Source organism: Erythrolamprus reginae, chromosome 2 (assembly GCF_031021105.1).
Source record: "Erythrolamprus reginae isolate rEryReg1 chromosome 2, rEryReg1.hap1, whole genome shotgun sequence".
NCBI lineage: Eukaryota > Metazoa > Chordata > Lepidosauria > Squamata > Dipsadidae > Erythrolamprus > Erythrolamprus reginae.
The window spans coordinates 267,472,542-267,499,141 of record NC_091951.1 but is presented as its reverse complement, the minus strand read 5'-3'; positions in this window follow the sequence as shown (position 1 = coordinate 267,499,141).

Sequence of the window (26,600 nt, the reverse complement as noted above, 5' to 3'; positions counted from 1 at the left end):
ACAAATAATATCCCAATACCTTACAGAAATCAGTCTCCCGGTTCAATGATGTATAATAAAACTATAGTGATTGGGCAGGGCTGTTGCTTCAATCACACACACACATCACACAGCTACAATTTTGCAACCTAAAAGCAGGTAAGTGGCATGTGTGTTTCGGAGTTAAATGCCACAAAATTCACATTCATTTGCTTTGATTCTGGCAAACCTTTGAGGTTTATACAATGCATTAGCTGTAGTTAGCAATGAGCACTTGTATGTATTAAGTGTGTGCTGACAAATAGTGCAAAGCCAGCTAGGTCTAATATACTTGTAAAACACTGAATTGAGCTTAGCTGCAAAATTCATTTCAGTTAAAATTGATCTAAATGACTCTGAATATGGGCTGACAGATATAATAGCTAGAAATATGATTACGGTCGTTCAGCAGTCTTCAGCTTTTCAGATATAGGATCCACATGCAAATGAAAGTCATTTTTAATGTTTCCTCCTGATTTTGTCATTTTTCTCTCCCTCTTCCTTATTTGCATATTTTATATAAACATTATGATAATGATACAGGAGCTAGCTTTTAAAAACCAGGCTATGCTGAAGTTCAATGAGTATGTGTATTCTTCAAAAACTAATTAACAAAATAAGACTATGGTTAAGAGACGGAATATGTGAGAGTTTACTTCTGAGTGTATATGGACACATCATGATAAAGAAAATTGTATTTGATCATCCATGTTCATTTCTTTGAATCAAAATGAGATCTGCATGAAATCTTGTTATGTATGAACTGGATATTTTAATTCTAGGAGCTCTGGGATAAATTATATCTTATTTCCTTCTTTCCTTTCTTCTTTCTTTCCTTCCTTCTTTTTCCCTCCCTCCCTCATTCCTTCCCTCCCAGATCAACTTGAAATAGCATTGCCAGAAGTCATCTCCATAATTTTTCATGATGGTGGAAATAGCCAAAATAAGAAGGAACATGGATGCTCTTCAATGGAATGATACCATTCTTACTTGTAACCCACTCAGGTGCTAAGAACAAAACAAATTATTTTGTTCCTCCTGTTTTGGTGATACCATATGTTCCTGCAAGGCTTTTTACAGTTGATAGGATGACTGCATCTGCTAACCAAGACTGCCCATCTCACCATAACATTAAAAAAAAATAGATTATATTAGATATCATCCTATTAATTTTGGTCGATAAGATCTCCTGGTAGGTTTGTGACTTCGAGATTATAGATATATTTATATGCAGCAATATCTATGGGTACCTTAAACAGGGAAATATTAACTACGAGACAGGTACACATTCACTGATCTAGTAAAAAGTTTTTTACTTTTTACTAGATCAGTAAAAAGTTCACAGTAAAAAGTTGCGAACATGAAAACAGCTGTTCTTACATAATTTTGGGGTGCTAAAAATGAAAATAACATTTAAAAATGTATATTGGCTCTAGTTTCCATGATATAAGCAACCAACTAATGAAGTAAGGGATGTACATAAGTGCACTGGTGTGCCTTTCGTCCCCTGTCCAATTGTCTTTACTTTCTCTCACTTATCATATATATTTTCTTTCTTTCATATATCCTCTCCTCTAAGTTCACTTTACCCTTATATATATTACTACATGTCTATTTTTCTTCCTATGTATTTGTGTATTGGACAAATTAATAAATAAACTAAGGTTTATAAGAAGCATGATGCAACTTACACCATAGATAACAGCCAGTATTGGTGATCAATAGAAAACAGCCACACGTGCCAAGACGGTGCAATATTAGCCAATAATATGTCACCAAATGCTATAAAAGTCACAGTATCTGTTGCTCAGTGAGTTAGACAGTATCTATAAACATTGCTTTATGCTAGTAAATTTAGTTATGCCTTGAACCTGTTTAAATAAAGCGGATAATTTCTGCTATATTTGCGATGAAGTGATCAAGAAAGCTTACAACTTGTATTTTGGTTGCAAAATAGGTGACCAGGACAAAACCTGGGCACCACACATATGCTGTAATTCATGTGGATCAAGACTTGTTCTATGGTTGAATGGGAAGAAGCCTTCTATGCCTTTCGCAGTGCCAATGATAACCAACAGATCAGTAATTGTTATTTTTATATGGTGGCTCCAATTGAGAAAGTTGTCTGTGCAGTATCCAAATATTCTATCAGCAATATGTCCAGTACCTCATGAAGAAGGACTACTGATTCCAAAAGTGCTTGAATCTTTTGTAGTTGAGTCCAGTGAGGAAGAATCTCAGGAAGCTTGTAGTGATCAACAAACAGCTTTACATGACCCAGATCTGCCATCCACATCCGCTGAACCGCACCTCATAACACAAATGGAATTGAAGGACCTACTAAGAGATCTGGATCTTCCGAAGAACAAGGCAGAGATTTTAGGTTCAAGACTAAAGCAGTGGAACCTCCTGGCAAGTGATGTTTGTATATCTTTATACCGTTGCCATCAAAAAAATCTTCCATTCTTTGACTGGGAAGGTGGTATTGCTGTTGGCAACAACATCTATGGTTGGCCATTAACATAGATTATAATCCAGATGAGTGGAAGTTGTTTGTTGATTCTTCCAAGATGAGTTTTAAAGCTGTATTGCTGTATAATGTCAATCAGCTACCATTCATTCTAGTTGCTTATGCAGTTGCAATGAAAAAAACATATGAAAACTTGAAAGCGCTCTTAAAATCCATTAATTACAGTCAACATCAATGGTCAATCTGTTGTGGTGACCTGAAAGTGGTTGCTATCTTACTTGGTCTTCAAGGTGGATATACAAAATATTGCTGCTTCCGGTGTGAATGGGACAGTCGTGTAAAATAATTGCACTACATCAAAAGAGACTGGCTGCTACAGCAGAGACTGCATCCAGGGAATAAAAATGTAAAATATCCAGCACTTGTAGACAGTAACAAGATTTTACTACCTCTATTACACATCAAGTTGGAATTAATGAAAAACTTTGTGAAGGCAATGGACAGGAATAAAGCAACTTTCATGTACCTGATAAGTAAATTTCCATTGCTTAGTGCTGCAAAAATAAATTAAGGAATCTTTGTTGGCCCACAGATCCATGAACCTATTAACAATGATGAGTTTATTTCTCTGTTGCATAGCAAGGAAAAGGCTGTGTAGATAACATTCAAGTCAGTGACATCAAATTTTTTTGGAAATAATAAAGCAGCAAAACTACAAGGAAGTAGTTGAAAAACTCATCCAGGCCTACAAAAATCTTGGTTGTACTATGTCCTTAAAAAATCATTTTCTACACTCACATCTGAATTTCTTTCCATCAAATTGTGGAGCAGTGAGTGACAAGCATGGGGAGTGCTTCCATCAAGACATTGCAGCTATGGAAAGAAGATATCAAGATAAATGTAGCCCATCAATGCTTGCAGATTACTGTTGGACAATTGTAAGAGACAATCCTTTTCTTGAATACAAAAGAAAAATCAAGAGAAGCAAAAGGGACACAAACTAAAGGCAAAATTAATGAGAAATTTAAACTTTTGAACACTTTAAGCTTGTTTACTAATTTAGTTTTTCTTGATAAACATATACAATAGATTATTTCATATATTCACTGTTGTGAATAAAATTAACTTAATTTTAATAAAAAATATACAAGTTTACATATATGAATTAAGATTTGGCAAAGAATTTTTTTAAAAAAATTCTCTCCAATCACAAATTTGGCACATCATTTTGCTATTACCTATAGTTGGAAAATGTAAAATGTCCATTGCATGAAAACTAAAGCCAACTAACAAATTTCATTACTAATCTGAAATTCATTAAGAAATGGCATATTCCATTTCTGCAACTAAAAAAAATAATATGAAAATTTGTAGAACAGTGATCAGCAAAATTATTCTAGCTCACAGGTGTCAAACTCGCGTAGTCATGTTGTCACATGATGTATTGTGATTTCTCCCCCTTAGTTAAACTGGGAGGTAAGGATGGCCAGTGTGTGATGCATCCACACACACACACACGGCTGCAAGTTTGACACCCCTGTTCTAGCTCCTACTTGCCCTCCTTCTTATGTTCTTGATCTACTGAATTTTTAATAATGTTCATCCTAATCAGGAATTTGTCAGGGTCAACTGGATCACCTCTACACTAGCTTGCATTTTTATTTAAGAGCAACTTTCCCCCTTCAAGCATACCACGGAGTCAATGAGACGAGTAGCAATGAGACCAGATTATTTTCGGGACTGTCTTCTCCCTCAAGTATCCCAGCGGCCAATTAGATCCCACAGAGTCGGCCTTCTCCAGGTCCCGTCGGCCAGACAATGTTGACTGGTGGGGCCTAGGGAAGAGCCTTCTCTGTGGTGACCCTGGACCTCTGGAGCGAACTCTCTCCAGGGATATGTACTGCCCCCTCCCTCTTGGTCTTTAATAAAGCTATCTCTGCCAGCGGGCATGGGGGCCGTGAGTAATGAGACTGTCTCTGGCCGTTACCAGATATGATTGGATTGGACTGAGTGAATGTGTGTGAGTGTATATGGGATCTTTTAAAATGTTGTTTTTTTAGTAAACTTCATATTTTTTATAGTTATTTAGATTTCTTATATATTGTTATATTTAATGTTGTACGCCGCCCTGAGTTGCCTCGAGAAGGGCGGCATAGAAATCTAATAAATAAACATAAACAAAAACAGCTGGCTTCATTAGCAGAAAACATCCCTTGCCCTGGCAAGATGAGGGTAGGAGAATGGCACTACAGAACATGCTTTCCATCATCTCTTGCCACTAATAGGCAGGGCCGGGCAATAGTAAATACATGGCTAAAAGTGGCTGAGCTTTGCTACATCCTTAGGGCTTCAGGCTGTAATGTACATGGGAGGCAATATAGTCCACCAGGCAGCCACAGCATGACATCATCTGCATCTTTCATCAGTGGCTGCCAGATAGGTGAGCTTTTACCTTGCTTTTCTTACTTGCTGTACCTGCAGCTGCCATCACTCATCCAGAACTGCTTGTTCTCTCTTTTGTACATGCAGAGTATGCAAAGAAAGAAACAGGAACTGTCACAGTTGCTGGATCAGGGACGAATAAAACAGGTGTGACTGATTACTGGTGCTAGCCAACAGTGGACAGAAGTGGTAGGTACAGCAGAGGGAGAAGGTGTGGAGAATAGGAAAGGCACCTGCTATTTGGCACTTCTCTCTTGTCTGGGGTCCAGCTTAAAATTCCATTAAATGGCCCTGCTTCACTGATAATGTATTCAAAGCTACAGCCTTTTGTTTCTTGGAAAACATCCATCCGTCTCCTTTTCTTATTTAATGTCTTTGAATGTACCGCAAACATTTAGAGCCCCAGTAGCCTAATTTGCAACTGTAAATTAGGATATGTCTTGGCAGTTCTGTGCTCTTCTTTCCAGAAATACTCACTGTGAAGCATCCGGCTATTTATAGGCATGTGGTTATCTATTCTAGCCGTTTCGTGACAAAATGTAAAGCAAAATTATATGCTTGCCTTTCCCAGCTGATATTTTGGCAAAAGTCCCGCTGTACAAGTGAACAGCTAATTGGGCAGATGACAAGTGAGTCCGGCAAGGGAAGGCCTGCTGATAGCCAAGGACAACCTATAATGGTTAGCAAGACCCCAATAGCCGGAGAGGTTTCTCCAGCTTTTACAATCTAACTTGGCTTTTGTAGATTGTGTAACCCTTATGTTGCAATGTTAGTGTTGATAGAAGCTACAAGAATGGTGGAAGGTCTTAAGCATAAAACGTATCAGGAAAGACTTAATGAACTCAATCTGTATAGTCTGGAGGACAGAAGGAAAAGGGGGGACATGATCGAAACATTTAAATATATTCAAGGGTTAAATAAGGTCCAGTAGGGAAGTCTTTTTAATAGGAAAGTGAACACAAGAACAAGGGGACACAATCTGAAGTTAGTTGGGGGAAAGATCAAAAGCAACATGAGAAAATATTATTTTACTGAAAGAGTAGTAGATCCTTGGAACAAACTTCCAGCAGACGTGGTAGATAAATCCACAGTAACTGAATTTAAACATGCCTGGGATAAACATATATCCATCCTAAGATAAAATACAGAAAATAGTATAAGGGCAGACTAGATGGACCATGAGGTCTTTTTCTGCCGTCAGACTTCTATGTTTCTATGTTTCTAAGAGAATATTTGTAGTTTAGGATTGAACAGTAGGATCCGTGCTGATCTCAGCTGGTACGGATGCTCTCTGCTAGCCTGATGATGTTACCTAGTTTGGTAATGAAACATCTGCAGGAAAACCACCAAGCTCAGAGAGCACCATGTACTCTCTTTTAGGAATGAAACATAATTTTATTATGTGTCATTCCTAAAAATAACAGAAAGTCATATAATTTACAAAAGCCATGAAGATATTTTAAAAAGTGTGTAGCAATCCTGTCCATTACTGCAGTAGAACCCTATGTGGAATATGACTGGTACATGCAAAGGATATGCTCAAATAAAGTCCTACACCTTTTCAATCTACCATTATCAACAGAGGGACAGGGACAATTTCAGATTCACCTGTTGCAGAACCATTTCTACTCAAGCATTAGTGAGACTAGAATAAAATGTCCCATAGCAACAAGCAATGGGAAGGGTAAGCACATTTTTACGTGTAAGAATGTCATTCCCACCCATTTTGCTGGGTCAGAATTCTATATATTGAACTTTATTATTTTAATGCATTCCCCCCAACAGCATGTATCAAAGTCACAAAGAGAGTGTCAAAGCCAGACATTTCATGCAACAATTGCTTCTTTAGCTAAATATTTGTAGTTCTCTTTTGTCTTATAGGACCAATCTGTGTTTGATGGAGTAGAACTAACAGCCGTTACACAGTCTTCCCTTACAATCCACAAAGGGAAAGGAATTATTTTTTTCTTTATCGGTTTAATATAATCCTTAATAATAATAATAATAAAAAAACAAAACAAAAAAACAAAACAAAAATCAGGAAACATATTCAAAATTGTGATCATATTTACCGGTATATATTACTCCTCTTGTATGAATTTGTTGGTTATGTTTATGTTTATTTATTTATTTCTGTAAAGCTGGTGGGAATCTTTTAATCCTCTGTAAAATAGTAGATTTGAACAGCCTAGCTAGCTTCATTATAAAAACATTGTGAGGAGGGCTGTAGATTTCACACATGTGGAAGTCATTAGCAGCCACAATCTCTCAGAGTAGAAATGCCAGCTATGCCTACAATCATTGCCCAGCTTCAAGGCTGAGAAGCACAAAACAAAACATCTGTTAAAAGAAGGGAAGGGAAAACAGAAATGCCACAATTAAACAAGTGGATAAAAAAAAGCAAATTGCATCTTCATACTGGCAGAAAGTAATCAATGCCTCTGCATGTTAGAGTAATAGAGAAATGATACTATATTTTAATAAAAAGGTGGGGAGATGAATAGCAAATAAATTTAACAATTAAATAAAGATTCTTCTCTGATTCCTTCGGTTGAGTTACACCATGTTGGTTTCATTAAACAAACATAAAATCAATGGTAGAGGCAAATATTTTTAGTTCAAAATATTTTTCCCCTTTGCACATAGTTTAATACAGTATTTCTAGATAAAGACACAATACAGGTCTATGACAACTCGCTGTAGTCAATAAGAGAACCCAGCATGGCCAACTTGTCACAGCCCACTTGGTGCTAGACAACTCGCCATAGCCAATTGATTATGGAACAACTTGCCACAAGACACTAATATTGAAAAAAATAGTCTAACAGGATCTTAAATAAATATTACAAAGGTTATAAATGAAGAAATTATATAGAATTATATTATTCTACTTTCTGTGTATTTCATATGAAAATAACTATATATCTATATAAGTGGAACAAATGAAATACAGGGTGCATTCCAAAGTAATGCAATTTTTTTAAAAAAGTAACTGATTGAATGGATTTGCACAAACACTTAAAATTCTTCAAAGTACTGTCTTTGGGCCTCTACACACTTTTTCCAGCGACTCTGCCATGACTGGTACGTGCCCTGGAAGACGTCTTCAGGGACCTCTTGCAAGGTCTTCGTCACGGCTGATTGGATCTCTTCTATGGACGAAAAACATGCCTGGCCACAATGCGCTATGAGTACGTGAGTTCCTGGCCAAACACCAGGTGCCAACGCTGCCCCCCCACAATAGTCCTGATGTCACCCCAGCAGACTTCTTTTTGTTCCCAGCCCTGAAAGGAACCCATTTTTCGTCCATAGAAATATCAGCCGTGACAAAGACCTTGTGAGAGGTCCCCAAAGACGCCTTCCAGGGTGTGTAATAGTCATGGCAGAGTCACTGGAAAAAATGTGTAGCGGCCCAAGGACAGTACTTTGAAGAATTTTAAGTGTTTGTGCAAATCTGTTCAATAAATTACTTTAAACAATAATTGCATTACTTTTGGAACGCACCCTGTAGTTGTTGAAAAGGAAATAGGTGACTCAATTTACTGAAAACAGATTTTTACACTACATTAATAATAGACTATATTAAGGGTGGTAAGATTGTAATTTGTAAATATTCAAAAAAATACTACAGAGAAGCTGTAAAAGAATTGTTAATGTTCTATTAGTTCTTGTTTTAAATATATGTTATATCTATGTTGTATGTTTTTGTATGTACATATGTGTGTGTGTATCTGTGGTAAGTTGCCCCATTCTAACCCATTACAGTGCCAAAAAAAAGGTTTTCATTTTTAAAAGACATTTCACCAATATCTTGTGAATTAAACTGAAGAAGCTTCTTGGATGAGAAGGAAAACATCTTCAAGGATAAAAAAAAGTCCAGTTGCCCTTTGAAAAAGCACCTTTGGGATATTTCATCAATATTTTTTGTTTCAATGATTTATGCAATTTGTAAAATATACCTTCCATACTTAATATTTCCATGAATTTTCAATATCTTCAGGTTAGCACCTTCCTTTTCTGTCTATTCTATTATAGCAGAAACTTATTTGCCAAAACATACATATTGAAATTTTGCAATAAAGTAGCATATTTTAGGAAATAAAACAAGCTTGTTAACAATAATTAAATTAAGTAGATAATGAAGCCAGAATTCAAATGTACAGTAGTCCCTCACCTATCGCTGGTGTTACGTTCTAGACCCGGCCGCGATAGGTGAAATCCGCGATGGGGAATTTATCGACTGATTTAAGTATTTATATTGTAATTGTTTGGTAAGTTTTCATTGTTTTAAGTGTTTATAAACCCTTCCCACACAGTATTTATTTTAGATACAGTATTTAAATACAGTATTTACAATTTTAGATTTATTTTTTTTGAAAAACCTGCCGATCGAGTTCGGCGGGCTGTTTAAATCTGCCGATCGACTTCCTCAGAAACCCGCGAACCAGCGAAGATCCGCAAATGATTTTTCTCATTAATATTTCTTGAAAACCCGTGATGAAGTGAAGCCGCAGTAGGTGAAGCGCGGTATAGCGAGGGACTACTGTACTCAAGGGCATTTCTGTGAGCAAATCTGCAGTCAATTAATAACAAAAAATGTTTTGCTTTTCTGCACCATTGATACATATATCCATGTTATAATAACATGTGTACCTTACAAAGTTTTTATTTGGAACAAAGTACACTTTTAATACCTTTTAATAATGTAAGTGGGATTGAAACAACTAGTTTTGTATACAAGACAAGTTCAAGCCACATAATTCACTGAGTATTTAAAATGGACATTATTTATTTTCAGATTAAGGCAACACTTACAAAGTGACAAGGTAGAATATGTAGTAAGAATATAATGAGCCATCCTGGATTATGTCATAGGGCTACCACAAGGCCACCACAGAGTTTTATGTGACACAGTGTGAGTGTGAGATAGTGTTATAGAGGACAAGTGTATTTCTGTGAAAAGATCAACATTTTCATATTAAAGTTCTTTAAAATGGATGGACCCTGTCTAGACCAGGACATTATTTATTTTTAGTTGGCCAATTTGGCTAGTAAGTGCAGCTTTCACTACTGCTCTCTCATTTTATTCAAAGAGCCTTCTGAAAAAGCTTGCTATAAAATTCAATTTGCAGAATGATGAAAGATTCAAGTAACCATTTCATCAACAATTTGTAACTGCTGGCTTTCTCTATATCAGAAAGCACTATAAGACTTAAGAAAAAGATAATTAATCTTCCCTTGGAACTAAATTCCTCTTTTTAAAATTTGTGCCATTAACTTTTCAAATAACAAAATGATTATATCCTATTTTTCTCTGATTAATTTTTTTCTAGATTGGTTTTATTTTTCCTTTTTCCACAAACCTCTTTTATTTGTCACGGCTGGTAATTATTGTCATTAACAGCCATAATAAGTCCAAACAAAGGAAAACAAGTCCAAATACAGTCTTTCAGGGAAAGGAAGAAGACACACACAAACCTTGCTCTTCTTTGGCAAACTTCCCAGAAGTAATTTGCAGGGAAACTCGGCAAATCCAAAGGAAAAAAAACAGAGTACAAGTTGCAATGATGAGAGCTAGAGATGAACTGAGTTGCTTTCTGTAATAAACCATTTCTTGTTTTCCATTTATATAGCTTATGGAAGGGGCCAATTATCACCAAGCCTTACTCCCGAGTAGTCCTTCTCTTCTGGAACTGTTCTTGCCTTCTGGCAGCTCTGCGCATGCATTGAGAACAGGTTCCTTCTATTTCTTTGCCTCGCTCATGTCATCCTCTGGGGGTTCTGGAGGCAGGACCTACCTCCCCAATGGCCTTGGCTGGATCCTTGCCTCTAGCACTGAGCCTTCTCTAGAATCCAGGCCTAGCCCAGGTTTCTCCCCATCATCCTCACTGTGTGACTCTGCTGCCAGCTCCGCAGACTGCAGCCGGACCGCAACAAAGGCCTGACACCAACTTAAGCATAGGCATTTATCTAATGTCCTTGGCAGTGATGATGTAAGCAAAAAAATTATCCAGTTGTTCTGTTATTTCGCTAACCTTCTTGAAATACTCAATGAAAGAAAAAAAGTGATCGATTATTTATTTGTTTGTTTGTTTATTTATTAGATTTCTAATAAATAGAAATTTATTAGGTGACTCAGGGTAGTGTACAACATTAAATGATCAAATGATGTTGACCCCATTGGTGTATCTAGCTCCAGAGTCCTTTAAAACCCTTCTGTTCTGTTCGAAAAAAGTTCCTAATGTTATGTTCGGGTCACATACGACCCGGACCGAAAACACTTCATTTGAAGTGCTTATGTTTGGTCAATTTGAAAACTTTTTTCACTTGGAAAGTAGTCTGAACATTTCTGCACACAATGATATGAAAATTGAAATGAAAAAATTAATCCTTATTGGTTTATTTTGCACATAAATGTGCCCCCCCCCCGTTTTTGTGAATTTTCTTCCATTTATGGATAGTTTTGCTTGCAAACTCCATTCTATTTTACTAAAGTTGGTGTGGGATTGGTAGCTTGAACATTTCTGCACACAATGATATAAAAATTGAACTGAAAAAATTAATCCTTATTGGTTTATTTTGCACATAAATGTGCCTCCCCCCCGTTTTTGTGAAATAGTCTTTACTTTATGGATAGTTTTGCTAGCAGAATGCATTCTATTTTGCTAAAGTTGGTGTGGGATTTGTAGCTTGAACATTTCTGAACATAATGATATGAAAATTGAACTGGAAAAATTGATGCATATTGGTTTATTTTGCATATAAATTTATTTCAATTTATATAAAAATTATGCTGTTAATTTCAAACTTACATACTTTTTTTTAGTAAAATGGATTTCTTTCATAAAATTAGTTATCTGGCTACAATGTGGTTGATTTTCAAAAGGATATTCCAAATATTTCTAGACAAATATGTATAAACAGTGACAATAATGGCACACAGCAAGGCCGGGGTGGTGGTGGCCCTTTTGTGGCAAAAATAAACCAATAAGAACCATTTTTTTCAGTTCATTTATATTTTTCTTATGTTCAGAAATGTTCAATTTAGTATATCAAACCTTTTGGGGGAAAATTCCTTAGGGATTTGTAGCCTTAAAAAATAGAAATTGACACGAAATTCAGAAAGGATGGGGGGAGGGGCTTTTTGATCAAAATAAAAATATAAGTCTCAGTTTTTCCAGTTCAATTTTCATATCATTATGTTCATAAATGTTCAAACTAGTTTTCCAGTTGAAAAAGTTTTCAAAAAGATCAAATTCAAGTACCTAAAAAAAATATTTTTGGTCCGGTCATATACGAACAGAAACAGATTCGAAGTTATGATTTTTTTTTGCCCAGAAAACAATTAGCCACCACCCCAAAAATATTTTTTGATGATCAGCATTGTTAAATTGAGTAAATGAATGCCTAAGATTTTAAAGAATATTTCGTATTTGGAGCATAAAAAAATAAAAAGTGAAAATGATTGCAAGCAGCCGAGGGGGGGGGGGAGGCCTTATTTCTGATGTTAAAAAACCAGTAAGAATCATTTTTTTCAGTTCCTTTATATTTTTCTTATATTCAGAAATGTTCAAGCTACCAATCCCACACCAACTCCAGTAAAATAGAATGGATTTTGCAAGCAAAACTATCCATAAATTGAAAACAATTCACAAAAACGGGGGGAGGCACATTTATGTGCAAAATAAACCAATAAGGATTAATTTTTTCATTTCAATTTTCATATCATTGTGTGCAGAAATGTTCAGACTACTTTCCAAGTGAAAAAAGTTTTCAAATTGACCAAACGTAAGCACTTCAAATGAAGAGTTTTCGGTCCGGGTCGTATGTGACCCGAGCATAACATTAGGAAGATTTTTTGCCCAGCAAAAACTAAGCCCCCCACCCCCCAAAAAAATTTCTCATAGAGAGAACCCCTGAAATGATGAAAATTCATGAAATTTCAAGTTTCAGATATGCAGGGAAAATTTTTTACAGGGACTCAAACTTGGCTTCGGGTCACATACGACCCGAACAGAACAGCAGGGTTAAATATTATTTCCACCATAGAATACAAAACTAGAAAGGAATGGTTAGAGTAGGGTTGTCCAACTTTGGCAACTTTAAGACTTGTGGACTTCAACTCCCAGAATTCATTATGCTGGCTGGGAATTCTGGGAGTTAATGGCCACAAGTCTTAAAGTTGTCAAGGTTGGACAATCCTTAGTTTAGGTGGTTAAATCAAACTTGGTCCACTGCACAAATCCTGATCAGAAGAAATCTGACAGCTGCCTTCTAAAGTATGATTGAACATATTTAGAATCATAATCTCTTTTACAGGTTTCCATTCCAAACTGTTCCAATTGTATTTCTCACCCTTGATTTTCAATTGTTGAAATTATTGCAATTTCACAACAGTTTTCATACATTTTGGGGGCATACATTACAAGTCATAGCTTTTTATAGGTTTGAATGAAGTATCCCTGGTTTGTCTTTTCGAGTGGCTTCTTGGTACAAGGACAACACAATTTTCCACATCAATCAAGGGGTTGACACCATCTTTTCAACAAGATGCTTGGACTTTTTTCTGAGCTTCTTCTCTATTGTCTTAAATTGAGTTATGATAACTGGACTTATTTTTTGTTAATTTGAGACATTTCACTGCTCACCCAAGCATTTTCCTCAGTCTGAGAAAATTGGATAGACAGAGAGTCATTGGAATATATCAAGTCCTCCCAGATCAAATCCAGGATTCCTTCCCCAAAGTGTGTTGATGAAGATTCACAGTCATTGAAGTAGAGTTTATTTTTTTATTTTATTCATTTGTCCAATACATAAATACATAGGAAGAAAATAGACATGTGATAATATAAAAGAGGGTGAAAGTGAACTTAGAGGAGAGGATATATGAAAGGAAGAGAATATATAAGATAGGTGAAAGAAAGGAAAGACAATTGGACAGGGGACGAAAGGCACATCAGTGCACTTATGTACATCTCTTACTGGCCTCTTAGGAATCTGGAGAGGTCAATCATGGAGAGTCTAAGGGAGAAGTGTTGGGGGTTAGGGGTTGACACAATTGAGTCCGTAATGAGTTCCACGCTTCGATAACTCGATTGTTGAAATCATATTTTTTACAGTCAAGTTTGGCGCAGTTCGTATTAAGTTTGAATCTGTTGTGTGCTCTTGTGTTATTGCGGTTGAAGCTGAAGTAGTCATTGACTGGTAAGACATTGTAGCATATGATCTTGTGGGCAATACTCAGATCGTGTTTTAGGCATCGTAGTTCTAGGCTTTCCTAGTTGTCTGAAAACTGAGTGATGACAACTGGAATTTTTTTCCCACCTTAATGATTGAGAATCTTCATCAACATAAATTCTGGCTCTTTTGAATAACCTATTGGAAAAGTAGGAAGAAGCTTCTCCATATGTGCTGAACAAGACTTTAAGAGCAACATGAAGAAAAGCAATACGGCAATTTCACTAAAGCTATGAAAAATTCCTCACAGGAGAGTTTCCTGTCCCCTGATCATGCTTTATTCCACTGAACTTCGATTTATTTGAAACCCTCTCAAAGAACGATGATTGAATTAGACAGAAATACCCAAGGTGAGGTTTCCCCACTTCAAGGCAGGTTCAAATTTTTATTTCCACAGTTTGGAATCTGTGTGCATATGCAAGAAAAAGAAATAGGCTATGAAAAGTAAACTAAGGTCTTCTCTCTCCCTCAGGCAAACCAGCAATTTCCTATTTGCCAATTCTCTACTGCTAATTTCAGTTTACAGGCCCCTTCCTCCTGACAGACTGTTACTGTCATATTATTTTATCATAAATCTGAACTGTTATATTTCAAGTTGTCCTTGCATGTACAAAATGCTGATTCCTAACTATTTTGTGAGATCTGAAGAGTAGATACTTAGATTTTAAAAAACCAAGAACCCTCAAACAAACAAACACACACACACACACACACACACAAATAAAGAAACAAACAAACATCTACTTTCATTTAAAGATAAAGGCACTTAGAAACCACCTGAGTTTCTTAGAAGAAAATTGTTGCTAAATAATGCTATGCCACAAATAAGGACTATATTACATATAATAGAAGAATATTGTGACTATTTCATATTTTCAACAGATAATCACCATTGTGGAGAACAGGCAGCTTTATTTGATCTCAAAGGTTCACTAAAATCTCGCTACAGCAATTTAGCTAATGGATTGTCTTAGTAGGGAATTTAGGGTGAAATTCCTTCATCTAATGTAGATTTTCTGTTTTGCATAATGGAATATATTTTTGATTATTGTATGTAATTTGACTGCCCATTTCTGAAAGCTAGGCAACACTGCAATGAGATAAATAAAAGAATCCATAAATTTTATTACTCTAGTAAATAGCATCCACCCTCTCAAATCACCTTAAAAACCATTTGCAAAACAATCACAATGTAGAGATTAAATTGTTGATACTTATTTAGAGATAATAATGCTTTTTAAAATATTATTTGTTTTTACCAAAAGGCTTAGAAAATGTGAAATTTTACTAATTGCCAAAATGAATACCTGTAATCATTATATATTCTACATTGGAATTATTATTATTTTTTAAAACAAAAAAAATATTTATTTATATACTGCCTTTATTATTTTTATAAATAACTCAGGGCAGAAACATATCCAACACACATTCCTCCTCCTATGTTCCTCACAATAACACACCAGTGAGGTAGGTTACTATGAGAGAGAGTGTGTGTGTGTGAGAAGTCCAAGGTTACTTAGCCAGTTTTCAGGCTTAAGATAGGACTTGAATTAGTGGTGGGTTCCTCCCGGTTTGGATCAGTTTGCCCGAACAAGTAGAGACCCGCTGGTGATGTCATTGAACTCGATTGGTTGATGCTGGTCAATAGATGCCACCATCTTTTTTTAATGATTTTTTTTTAACTTTTTGGAAGTTTTTCCCAGTTCTGCTGCTTGAAAGAGGGCCGTCCCTTCTGTCCTTGGATTTATACTGACCTTTATTACTTCTACCGAAGCCCAGCTGATCAATTTCTCAGCCATGTTTCTGGCTGATTTCAAGCTACTGAGCATGTGTGGAAGCAAAATTGAATCTGGGGACGTGCACATGGGGACATACGCACAAAACATGCACTTTCCTTGTGATACAAGTTGGGGAAGGTAAGTAGAACCCACTCCTGACTTAAAGTCACCATCTTATGGATTCTAGCCTGGTGCCTTAGCCATTAGACCAAATTGTTTAATAATATTAATGTTGTCAAGTGGCTTTTTCTGGCCAGTGGCTTTTTCTGGCCTCCTGATTACAAAAGTTCTTTCTTAAGAGTCCTTTATGAAGCTCTTGGGCAAAGATGAAGGCAAATTGTTTTAGATTGTTTTCAAATTGTTAGTTTTTTTATAATAATGGGGTTTTTAATATAGTTTGTATTGGATTTATTGTATCTATTGCTGTTGTGAGCCGCTCCGAATCCTCGGAGAGTGGAGGCATACAAATCTAATTAATGATGATGATGATGATGATGATGATGATGATAATAATAATAATAATAATAATAAATGAAATGAAAAGGAAACAAAACCACCATTAGCCTCATTTCATTTAGATCTTCTTAAAGTGCAATAGTAAATTCATGTTTGTATGTTTGTTTTAAATTTAGACAGATATTTGTGTTGTTGTTTAGTGGTTCCAACTTCCAGGTCTAGACATCAGATATGCGCTGTAAGGGATCTGATCCACTGATCAAACCCAGAAAATTAGAGTTGGTCCTCTGAACTCTAAAGCACCTCCCTTCCAATATTTATATACTTCTCAAAAGGTGAAATTAGATTTATCTGAATGGATGACTGAGAGTTCTGTGGAAGAATAAAGCAGTGTGGCATAATTTTAAGATAAGTATGCTAATGATTAAGATTCCTCGCTAAACAAAACACCCATTAACATTATGTTCTTGACAGCTGCGAGCATAAGAATCTAAAATGGCAGTAGCCAATACTAGACAACACTGAACCATGTAATTTACATCTTAGAGAAATTAAACACAACATAATGGTTTAGCTTCCAGGCGAAAATACTATTAAATCTGCTCTAGCAGATTATGACATCATCTGAAACTGCAGGATACCCATTTCATGCCAGTTATTATGGTTACTGTTATCTACTGCGGTTCTTATTATTATTTATTTAATTCAGTATATGAATTGTTATTTTTACTAGATGCTTATGCCATTACCTGCTGTAAAATTACCCCCAGAGAGACAATGGTATTATTGGAGTGTTTTATATGAGCTACCTAAAATGAACCCCTAAATACCGGTATTTTCCTGGATGCTACTTGCAATTCAGAGGATTTAAATTGGTCTGATGATCCTATTCACTTGATTTCTTTTCTCCTATCCTGTTCCAATTTCATGAGTCAGGGTCTCTGGAATTCATTAGAGATCTTCTGTCTTATAGTTCCTGCACTTTGCGATAGTATCTCATTCTTCCCTTTCCCTTTTCTAAGGCTTTTGTCATGCCATTACCTATGCTTGAATAATAATAGGAAAAAGAATCTATTTCTACATTATGTCAGTTTTGCATGAGTTCACATGAAGGTTCACCCTGTTTCTGTATTAGACTATGTTTTAAAAGGAAACAGTACAAAACAAATGTATAAGAATTTATATCTATGCACTGTATTTAGGGAGTCCTTGACTTATGGCTAGTCACTTAATGACTGTTCAAATATATAACAACTTTGCCAAAAGGTACTTATGGTCAGGATTTAAAGTTATGTTAGCTTCCCTCCTGTGGTCACATGATCACAAATTGAGTGCTTGGCACAGGTCTTCATTTCCAACCATTTGTAACATCCCATGGTCAAATTTGGTTGGTCATGTGATGACCATACATCATAATTCTGGTTTTAATTATCATTGTATGTTGAGGACTACTTTATTTTATTTATTTATTTATTTTATTTATTTATTTATTTATTTTATTAATTAGATTTGTATGCCGCCCTTCTCTGAGGACTTGGGGCGGCTCACAAATCTAATTAGGCTTTTCTCAGTAAACAAGAACTTTATATTTCTACTTTCACCACGTGAGAACCCCCTCTTCCATTTTTTCCCATATCTCTTCTCTAGGCCTAGCCATCTTCCCATCTCTCTCATGACATTCTTGATGAATGAAATTTGCTGGAAAGTATAATGTATTAAAGAGACACAAATGCATTTAAATCCAAGTTAAAGCAATATTCAGAGAGCTTAAAGTAATAATATCAACATTCTATTGGCTACAAAAGTGACTGAAAATTATGAGCATATAGTTAAGAAAATTACATTAAGTCACCGAGAATGGAACTTGATTCTATAGAAATCTTATTGCAGTTGTTCTTGACTTACAACTGTTTGTTCAATGATTTTGGGCACTTGGTAACCAAACCATATTTACTGCTCTTTGAAGCATCCTTGAAGCATGACCATGATTCACTGCATTTTTTGCAGAAAACCAGTGTTAACTTCTGGTTTGTGGCAAAAAAAAAGCCCATAGCACTGCTTAATGATCATGATATTTGCTTTATGGCCATAGTATTTAGTTAACAATTAGCACAAAAATAGATTGTAAAACTGTGTTGGACAAGTGATGACCTATTATTCGATTGTCACGACTTACAACTGTAATTTCCACGCTCAAATATAGTTTATTTAGAGTGTTAAATCGAGGATTCCCTATACTACTTCTATACAAGTATAAATACAATATTCACTACATTAAAGAGGTTTTTTTTTTTTAAAAAGTAATATTAATTTAAATATTAATAGGCTGCTTCTGTCTGCAGCCACAGCCAGCATAGCTAATACAAGTAGTCCCAAAATTTATGTTGAAAAGCAAGGCAGTTATTAAGTGAGTTGTTATCCACTTTATGACCTTTTTGCCACCTTTTTTGTTCTGTAGTTAAACAAATCATAGTAGTTGTTAAAATGAATCATGAGTTTGTTAATCCCCCATTGATTTTGCTTGTTGGAAGCTAGGAAGTTACCTATCCATCTATCCATCATCTATCATTATATCTATCTAGAGGTGGGTTCCTCCCAGTTCAGACTGATTTGCCTGATCTGGAACTAAACCGCTGGTGATGTCACAATGATGTCACAAAATCATTGGGTGCCACCATCTTTTTTTAAAAAAAAATGATTTTCCCCCCTTCTAAGCCTATTTAAAAGCCAAGTTTCCAGCACTGCACATGCATCACCATCTTGTTTTTGGCTTAAAAAAAAAACAACTGGATTTTTCAGCACTACACAAGGAGGTATGGGAGGAAGCGAACCAACAGCAAAGTAAGTTAACTAACTTAACTGTCTGTCTGTCTGTCTGTCTGTCTGTCTGTCTGTCTATCTATCTATCTATCTATCTATCTACCATCTATCTATTAATTTCATTTTTAAAATGTATATTGCCGCCTACTTGTGCATAGTGACACAAGGCAGCTTACAAGGATATAAAAACAACATATAAGAGAAATAAAAATAATAAAATAATAACCCCCACCCCACCCCTGCACTATGGCAGGCAATACACATGTATACTAGCCATTTAATGGGCTCCATCCCACTCTGGGTTCCCAGACCTGCTGACAGAACTACCAGAACCAAATAGGGATCAACTCTACTATACAGAGGGCAAGCACGTGTGCACATGAAATTCCACTTGGGCAAGTGGGGGGACCTTGTGCTTGTGCTTATGTGTGAAGCTCCACTCATTTGAGCTTGAACAGAGGGTGCTTGTGATCATGTGCAAAGCTCCAATCATGCCAGTGGAGCTTCACGTACAAGCTCAAGCACCTCTGCTCAAGCACCTTCCACACATGCAAGTGGAGTTTGGGGACATTTGTGCATGCCCATCACTCATACGGCCCAGTTTGAAACAGGACGTGGCTCACTAGTAGGCTGTAGCCTGGGGCCAGGGGACTCCTGCTGTAATACATATCCAGATTATCACAGACATTACTTAGCTGATGAACAATCAAGGTATTTCAAGCTTGTTTCTCTCTTTTGTGATTATAATTAAATCTGAGATCCTATTTCTTAATTTAAAAAAATATTTACATGATTAATTATTGTTCTGTCCCAACGCTGAGCCTCCAAGAAATAGGTCCACACACAGAATTACAAATTTTAAGCATATAATTCTAATATTTTATTTATTTATCTATTTATCTATTTACCTATTTACCTATTTTTCTATTTATCTATTAATTCATTCATTCAATTTTTTATGCTGCCCTTCTCCTTAGACTCAGGGCAGCTTAAAACATGTTAGCAATAGCACTTTTTAACAGAGCCAGCGTATTGCCCCCACAATCCGGGTCCTTTATAAAGCAACAAAGCAAGGAATGTCTTTTCTGTGCCAGCTAACTGTCGTCCGAGAACAGATATCAAGTTCATGGCTATTTCTCCATCAAGTTCATGGCTATTTCTCCTTTGATCACCCAGCTCTCCTTCTCACTGACTCACTTTGAGTTGGAAGGCAGCCCAGAGATAAGAAATTCCTTCTCGGTTGGTAATTCATCCTAGTAAACTAATTAGTCCCACATCCAATTCTGATCATCCACCACTTGTATTATACAGTTGACTTCTGCACTCGCTCATCATAAGACTAATCCTTGCATACCCAAAAAGCGTGGCAAATGTTCTATAGATCTATTCACCCAGAGATCTTTTCCTGTTCAGAAACTCCTGCCTTCTGACACTTCTGCATACTCTTGCATAGAGAAGAGGTTCTTCCTCTTCTCCTGAGTCACTCATGGGCACCTCTGGAGGTGCTACAGACTCTGGTTGGTTTTCAGCTTCTGACTCCACATCCTCTCTGACCTTCTTGCTATCAGATTTGAGTGCCAAGTACACTGGCCTAGGATACTAGTCCACACCCATGTCTTGATCCTCAGAATACGTGATCAGCTGAGCTGGACGCAGACAGGCCACAACATGTTTCTATGTTTCTATGTAACACTTATCAGAATAAAAAATCCTGCGTTCTGATACAAATTGCAGATGCAGATGAATTTGTTTTAAAGAACTTTCATATTATCTTAGATTTCTTATGCCAATATACTAATATTTGAAATAGAAGAACTGTTACATAACAGCATTCCATATGGTTGGCATATAGTCATGCTTGCCATGACCATGGAACTATCTTTAGATAATAATAATAATAATAATAATAATAATAATAATAATAATAATAATAGTTCTGCCAGGCTCTATGGTATGAGTCTCCCGAAAATTCAAGGGTACAAATTTCACACATACACACCCTTGAAAATTCAAAAACAGAGTTCTTTATCACAAAATTCAAAAGAAACAAAGCACCCTTTTTGTATTGCAAAGAGCACTCAAAACAACCTTGTAGGCTGTACAATCCCCTTAATCAGTCCTTAATTACTTAGCTAGCAGCTGTGAAGAAACGTCACAGCCCTCCTTCTTCCACGAAGTGAGACACACACTCTTTGCTCTGCTTTGGTTTCAAAGTTGTGAAAAATCAACGAACAGCAAGGCACAGTCCTGAAGAACAACGATCAGATAATCTTCCACAACGGCCCAAGCCAGCACGCTGCTATTTATATCAGCAGTTCTAATTACTGGAGCCCCACCCAAAAACAGGTGGCCTCTGTTATCTCCTGTAATATTTCCTCAATTGGTCCCTTCTATGTATAATTCTGTGCCTGCGTGAGTCTAACACTTCCTCATCCGAATCGACCGAAGATAATGGAGATTGGCTTCCTGGGCTGTGTGCCAAGCCCCCCTCTTCCAAGTCACCACCACCTTCTTCTTTGTCCGAGGAAGCTGCACTACCTGACTCTGTCGGCAATAAAACAGGCCTATGACATGTTGATGTTTCCCCTGCATCCAACTCCACATTCCTTGGGGCAGGAGCTGTACCAGAGCCAACCACAACAACAACAACAACAACAACAAATAATAATAATAATAATAATAATAATAATAATAATTTATTAGACTTGTATGCTGCCCCTCTCCGAAGACTCGGGGCGGCTCACAACAACAATAAACAATGCAATACAAATCTAATGATTAAAAACTACAGCTAAACAAAGACTTTCTTGGCTAAGAAACTGAGATAAACACCAGTCTCTAAAATCAGACATTATTTGACAGGTTAAACCCTTATCTTTGCATAAAACAGAATGTTACAACTAGCCTCTAGCAGAATATAGATTCATAATCCAAATCCGATATTTAATGTTGATTTCATTGATTATGTGGCATCAAATCTTTTTCAACTTCTAGTGACCTCACACATTTTCTCCATGACAATCTATTCATAGCAATTATTTTAAGTCTCCCAATGATATGCTTGTCACTACTGCATCTGGGTCATCCAACTTTCTGCCACTCATCCTCTTCTCTTTCCTTCCATCTTTCCCAGTATTAAGGTGCTTTCCAGAAAAGTGGGTCTTTGAATAGTGTGTTTGAAGTAGAATAATTTGATCGTCATCATTTGTTGAAATCGTATCTGATGGGTAATATTAATTCAATCAATCATTCATTCATTCAATCAATCAATCAATCAATTTCTATAAGCACAAAACATTTAGACAAAACTGATATCAAGAAAATTCAGGGCAGAGAAAGTTCTGCTTTTTTACAGGCAATTGAGTATATTATTTTATTTATTAAATTTATATGCTGCCCCTTTCACTTTGGGATTTATACATTTCATTTTCACCATTTCAGATTCTTTCTTAAGGGCAATCATTAGTGCCTTTCTATTTGCTTCATCAGGTTCCTTATTATAGAAGTGTTTCCGGCTTTTTGAAAGCTGAATTCTTTGCTCCTCTACTTCTTTCTGCAGCTATCTAAACTGATGTAATAAAAAGAGGATTTTCTCACTAAGAATTGTCTATAATGAGCCTAAATACAAAGCACAATCCAACCTGAGTAGGTCATTGGGACCAGAGGTTTAGTCTTCCACGTTTTTGCATTGCATGCTTTTGAATAATGGATAGAAACTGAACAAAGAGAGATTCAACCTAGAAATAAGAAGGAATTTTCTGACAGTGAGAGCAATCAACCAGTTGAACAGCTTGCCTTCAGAGGTTGTGGGAGCTTCATCACTAGAAGCTATCAAGAAGAGACTAGACCACCATCTGTCAGAAATGGTGTAGGGCAGTAAGATGGCAAACCTTTTTTCCCCTCGGGTGCCAAAAGAGTACATGATAGCACACCTGATAGCATGCCCTTCCCTCCAAGTATGTGCACACAACCTCATTCTGAAAGGTGGGAGAAGGACATTTTCGCCCTCCCCAGGCTTCAGGAAAGTGTCTGGAGCTGTGAATTGAGAAAAATGGGGCCAACGGGCCTATCAGAAGTTCAGAAATTAACTTCCAGTTGGGCCATTGAGCCATTTTTCACCTTCCTCAGGCTTCAGGAAAGCGTCTTGAAGCCTGGGAGGGCAAAACCAGCCTTCCCCTGCCCTCCAGAATGCCAAAAATCAGCTGGCCAGCATGTACATGTGTGCTGGAGATGATATAAGGCAATGTCTCATGTGCCCTCAGATATGGCTCCGCATGCCACATGTGGCATGCACGCCATAGATTCACCATCATGGACAAAGGGTCTCCTGCTTGGGGAATTGGTCAAGATCAACAGTCACCAACAGGTGGTCTGTGGACCACTGGGGGTCCATGAGACTATTTTGGTGGTCCATAGAAAAATTGTTTGCATTTTTTATATTGCACTAAATCAGGGGTCCTCAACCTATGACCCCTGGGCTGAATACGTGCAATGAACATTCATGGTGGCTGTTTAGCTCCAACAACTGCCTCCTGTTGGGACCCTAAGGAGCCTGAGCAGGCAGGCAAGGAGTGGCTGGGAGGGGAGAGGTAAGTAGAGGCAGGTGAGTGACAAGAAGTTGGCCATTGCCACCCAGTCACATGACAACCTAGCTACGCCCACCCAGCCCTCATTAGGCAGATCATATTAGTAGTCCACCAGATTTAAAATTATGAATTTAATGGTCCCTGAGGTCTGAAAGTTTGGAAACTTCTGGTCTAGATAACCTACAAGATCCCTTCCAACTCTTGTTAATCTGTTAATCTGCTGCTAGAGCCCATCTTTGGGAAACCTCTCTCTCTACAGAATGTTTGCACTGGACTGTTGTATGCCTAGCAATTAATTTGGATATAGATGCATGGCTATTAAATCATTGGTTGTTGTTTCTTTGTGCTGCTGCGCCCTTGTCTCCTAAGTACTGATAAACTGGTGGCAAATCAGCACAGGCTCCATGTCAGTCAAGAGGAATTTACCAGTATTTACCAGTGCTAAGTAAGCAACACCCAAGTGCAGACTGTCTAAAGAGAGAGAGAAGTTTCCTGAGGATCAGAGGTGAGTTCCTCCCAGTTTGGACAGGTTCTATAGAACTGGTAGTAACTAGCCTGGATCGTTGGAACCAGCAGTGACCCAGGCCTGCCACACCCCCGAGCCGATTCTCTTGGTGGTGCCTATGGCATTGCCATCTTGTTTTTGGCTTCTGCACATGCACAGAACCTTTTTTAAAGTACAGTAGTACCTCTAGATACGAGCTGCTCCACATGCGAGTATTCCAAGATACGAGCCACGAGGGGAGAGAAATTTCTTTTCGAGACCCGAGCTCAAATTCGGGATACGAGCCGAGCGTCCACTAGGTGGCGCAAGAATTTTTGCTTCTGGTTATCTCGGAGGGGAAAAACAAAGTCTAAAGCCATTTGTTCCAGATACGAGTTGTTCGACATACAAGCTCCCTTCTGGAACGAATTAAACTCATATCTAGAGGTACTACTGTACTGTGTAGGCATGTGTGTGTATGCAAAGTGCATGCCCATGCAGTGCACCCCTGAGAGAACTGGCAGCAGGAGAAATCAGAATCCAGCCCTGCTGAGGATGGGCTCCAGCACGAGTCTGAAAGCTTGGAAGACTAAACCTTTGATCCCAGTGACTGAATCAAATTGGATCCTGCAACCTTATACCGCCAGACATATATTTGTTTTCATTTGCTGAAGCAAAATTGTTGTAAGAAAAATAACTCTAGTGAAATATCTTTAAAACTGAGATGTACATACCTGGATGCTACGGGGTGCCTTTTTGATCAGAGGATTGTGAACAGTCCATAGCATTGCTATTTTCTTCAGTATCCCCAGTATATAGTAGAAATTGTGTTTCTCCATATGTACATTTCACAGCTCTACCACGCACACAATCCTGTAATCTAATTGCTCTCCCTAAAATGATACCAGCACATGTGCTTTCTGAGCTTCTCCTGCTGTTTATTTCTGCCTCTGCTGAGTTTTACAGGAAAAAACCAAACTAATGTAATATTATCCCTAGCACACCAAATAACAAATAGTGACCCTGCAGCCTTCCTTAGAGATAGGAGAGAATTCAATGAAAATATGATTAGCAATTAGAAGGTGAAGGGAATGAAGCTAGGAAGTGATGAATCTGGCAATCTGGTGCATCATTCATAAAAAAAACCCCATGGTTAATGTACTCCTGCAATTATGAAAAATCAAACAAATGCTAAATTGATGAACATGATGATTTGTGAGCGTTGCTCGAAAGAATTGATCTGAACACCTAGTATCGTCTCTCATCCTATGTTCTTCAAGGAGAACACCACATTGCTGAGCTGCATGACTAATTCTCTTATTCTCTTGTCTTTTTTCCTATCTGAATTTTTTAAAAAAATCTCTTATCCCATTTATTCTTTAATAGCCATTGGTATTGAAGCTGATGCCTGCAAAAGCGAGTGAGTTGATTAATAGGTATTTTATACATCTGGTATTTTCTCATAAAAGACTGGTAAACTTATTTCAATTATCATACCACCAACAAGGATGCAATCTGTTCACAATGGCTGTTTACGAATGGCTGCTTTGGGTAATGACTGTTTTCTTAGCACAGGAAATGAAATATAATATTATTAAACAGAGATATGCGGAACAATATGTAAAATTATCTGTCTTCCTGATGTTTATAGGACTCATTTTTCGTTTGTAATGTTTATTTTATTTCATGGGGCCAAACAGAAGACCATCACATTCTTATTTCATTTCTTTTATTTTTCCTTTAATGTCCTTGAATATTAGCTTTTACATGCTTGGAAGTAATCAGGGCAAAAAAAGAAAAAGAAACCCTCATACTTGGTACTTATTAATTCAAACAAATAGATAAAAATTTAAATGAGGCAAGATGCTTATCATCGAAATAATTGGTATGGCCTTTTACTCTGAAGACTAGAATAGAATAGAATTCTTTATGGGCCAAGTGTGATTGCACACACAAGGAATTTGTCTTTGGTGCATATGCTCTCATGTACATAAAAGAAAAAGATACAGTGGTACCTCCAGATAAGAACCGGAGGTTCTTATTTAATGCCCAATTCCCAAACATGACACAATCCACTGGCATTTAAAGAGATTTGCTGGTTGAGATGTGTGTGTATGTGTGTGTGTGTGTGTGTAAACTTTCAGAAATACAGTAGTAATGTACAAATGAAAATTACAAACAAAATCCAAATCACCCATATCATTTCTTGAGAAAACTCCATTTATCCCCAAACTCTTCGTTCATATATGATTATTGACACAAATCTGGGGATCTAATAAGAATAAATATCTATGTCATCTTTAAAT